Source organism: Cynara cardunculus, assembly GCF_001531365.2.
Source record: "Cynara cardunculus var. scolymus isolate 2C chromosome LG 16, CcrdV1, whole genome shotgun sequence".
Classification (NCBI taxonomy): domain Eukaryota; kingdom Viridiplantae; phylum Streptophyta; class Magnoliopsida; order Asterales; family Asteraceae; genus Cynara; species Cynara cardunculus.
Window position 1 is genome coordinate 15,805,798 of NC_037543.1, and position 3,248 is coordinate 15,809,045.

Consider the following 3,248-nt stretch of genomic DNA (forward strand, 5'->3'; position numbering starts at 1 on the left):
AATCGTCGCTTTCAGGTATGAACTACTTGAGTTTTGTTTTTAGGTTTTGTTTTTGGGTTTTGGGTTTATACCCATAAAACTCAAAACAGATGAAACCATTTTTGGCCACTGTTTTTTTAAATTTCAGGTTAGTTTTTTTAAGGTTCCATTTTTGGCCATGGTTTACTTGATTGTTAACAAGCTTTAATGAAGTATTTGTGATTCTGTGTATGAAGAATTTGGGTTTATACCCATAAAACTCAAAGCAGATGAAACCATTTTTGGCCACTGTTGGTTTCTTTTGATTTAAACTCAAACAGATGAAATTTTTTAAATTTCACTGTATATGGTTTCATTAAGGTTAGTTTTTTTAAGGTTCCATTTTTGGCCACTGTTGGTTTCTTTTGATTTGGTTGGTGCTTGGTGGTTGTCAACGCCAGCAAATAATAATCTTGTCAAGGGTCGAATTCATTGAGTTTGATGGTTTACTTGATTGTTAACAAGCTTTAATGAAGTATTTGTGATTCTGTGTATGAAGAGTTTGGGTTTATACCCCTAAAACTCAAAACAGATGAAACCATTTTTGGCCACTGTTTTTTTAAATTTCAGGTTAGTTTTTTTAAGGTTTCATTTTTGGCCATGGTTTACTTGATTGTTAACAGGCTTTAATGAAGTATTTGTGATTCTGTGTATGAAGAGTTTGGGTTTATACCCATAAAACTCAAAACAGATGAAACCATTTTTGGCCACTGTTGGTTTCTTTTGATTTAAACTCAAACAGATGAAAATTTTTATATTTCACTGTATATGGTTTCATTAAGGTTGATGAGGTTTTAAAACAAGAGCATGGTTTTTTGTACTCATTGTCTACTCTTTTAAGTTTTTACATGTGAAGTGCATATCTTATTGGCCTGAGGATGGGAGGTCTTATGTGGCCCTAGGAATAGTATAAATACATATGCACACACACATCAATGCTGTATATAAGGCATCGTGCTGGGAAGTCTTATGTGGCCCTAGGTATGTGGTGATTTATTTTTCTATACTGTATATAAGGCATCGTGCTGGAATGCTTATGGAAAAAACAAACAAAAAACAGCCAGTGACTGTGTGTGTGGAAGTAAAGTCTTGGAATGCTTAATGAAAATTTGTGGCTCATTTTTAGACTTGCTGCTAATTTGTTTTATGGATTTAGATTTTGATTCAAGGAGTAGTTGCTATTTTCAAGAAAACCCTTTTAATTTTATTTAAATTTGTGAAATAGAGACAAGTGGGGGTGGGGGTATCATGAAAAGCAACATGCCTTGTTGTGGGACATATAAGATTTTACTAGATGTAGAGGTTTTGTTATTCTTTGGTCATGTTTGGTAGACGGCCCCTTAATTTACATTTATCTGCAATATCTACTTTGAAAATTAGAGCATTTACTTTTTGTCTGACTACTTTTATGTGTTTTCTATTATGTTAGGAGCAACAAAGACCTTGTTCAAAAGAATTATATTTTCCAACGCATTTCCCTCAAAATGGTAGGCAAATGTAAGTTAGAACTACTTGTGCATTTAACATGCATTCTTTTTGCTTAATTTGATGCTTGGTAGAGATAATGCTCCTGAATACAATTTTGACAAAAAATCCTGGAGAACATCAAAACACCATAGCTGACTCAAAGCTGTTTTAATTGGTTGAGGGTAAACATATCCATAACAACTATATGGTCTTAAAAGCAAAGATTGTGTGGAGTCCTTGAAAAACTATGAGACCAATAGACGAAAGTTTCATACATGATAAACATGTGCAGGTAGGGCTCTCATCCTGATTTTCATAAGGTGTGTTTGATATTGCATTTTTGTTCTACTCTTTTCTTTTGGTTAAATATATTGCTTTTGTGATCCAAAATGTAATTTTGACAATGTTACGGTCATTAAAGGGTTGTTTTGGATATTCTGATTAATAGCTAAATGAAAGGATGCACAAAATTGTTTGGTCCTATGAAACAGTCCTCCATTATGACATTTTCGGGGTTGATTTTGATAGACTTTTAAAGTGAATATTTTAGAAACAATAGTTTAATGTAGCTTTTGACGGTCTTATGGGTGGTTTTCAGGCTCGAATGCAAGAGATGAAGGATAAAGAGGTGAATTACAATGGGAATGGTGATGCGAATTCTCATGTTTGTAATGTATGTTTCGAGTCACCAACTACAACAATGCTTCTTCCTTGCCGGCATTTTAGTTGTAAGTCGCCAAATCCCCATATCGCAATTTCAACACTTGTATAAGATAAAGAGTTTAAGTGTGTTTATTATATTGCAATTTTTGGCAGTGTGTAAACCTTGCTCAGTTGCATGTTTCGAGTGTCCAATTTGCCGGACCAAGATTTCAGATAGAATATTTGCTTTCACCTCTTGATATTTGCACATTTAAATGAGGTAAGTAAATAACATTCATATTTTGATGGTATTTTCTTAAATTTTTTTGTATCAACAGACGATTTGTTTGGGTAATTGGTCCAGGAGATATTTGGATCCTTCACTTGCTGCTGGTTATATTTTGTGGTAGTGGGTGTTCATTCTTTAAGTGGTCAAGCTGTATGTATGTAAACTAAAACTACTGTTGAAAAGGGGTATAGTACTGTTGTGAAAGGGATTGTAAAAGTAGAAGCTTAAAGGTAGAAATATTAACAGAGGTCAAATGTGTATGGCCTTCTATTGTGCATCTACTAGGAAAGAAGATGAAAGGATCGTCTTTGGAAATGGCAKATCAAAGTAGCAATTCTTCTGCCGTTRAAGGAATTGTGCCCTATCGGAAATGACGGATCAAAGTAGCAGACCAATAATTTTATTTGTTTTTCATGGATCAACTTCAATTTGGAACCATAACTCTTATTTTAAAGAGCCCAAGCTTAAATTTTTTTTATATTTTCTGTTCCCGCCGCATTGCGCGGGTACACAACTAGTTATCTTATTAAGCAAATTTAGCAAAAGTCTTAAAATACTAAATGACCAATATACTTTTTTCACTTTTTCACCCTTTCCTCTCATCACATACACTCACCCTCTCACATTCAAACGATTTTTTTTTAAATTATAATTTTAAATTTACATTTTATATCCTTATAATTAGTTAATTAATTACTTTACATCATTTACTTTTAAATGTTTCATTTTAAACTTTTATCAAATTAACATACATAATCGTATATCAATTAAAACATGTTTAAAAAATACATTTTTATTTTAACAAATTACACCATTATAATCGTCTCGTTAA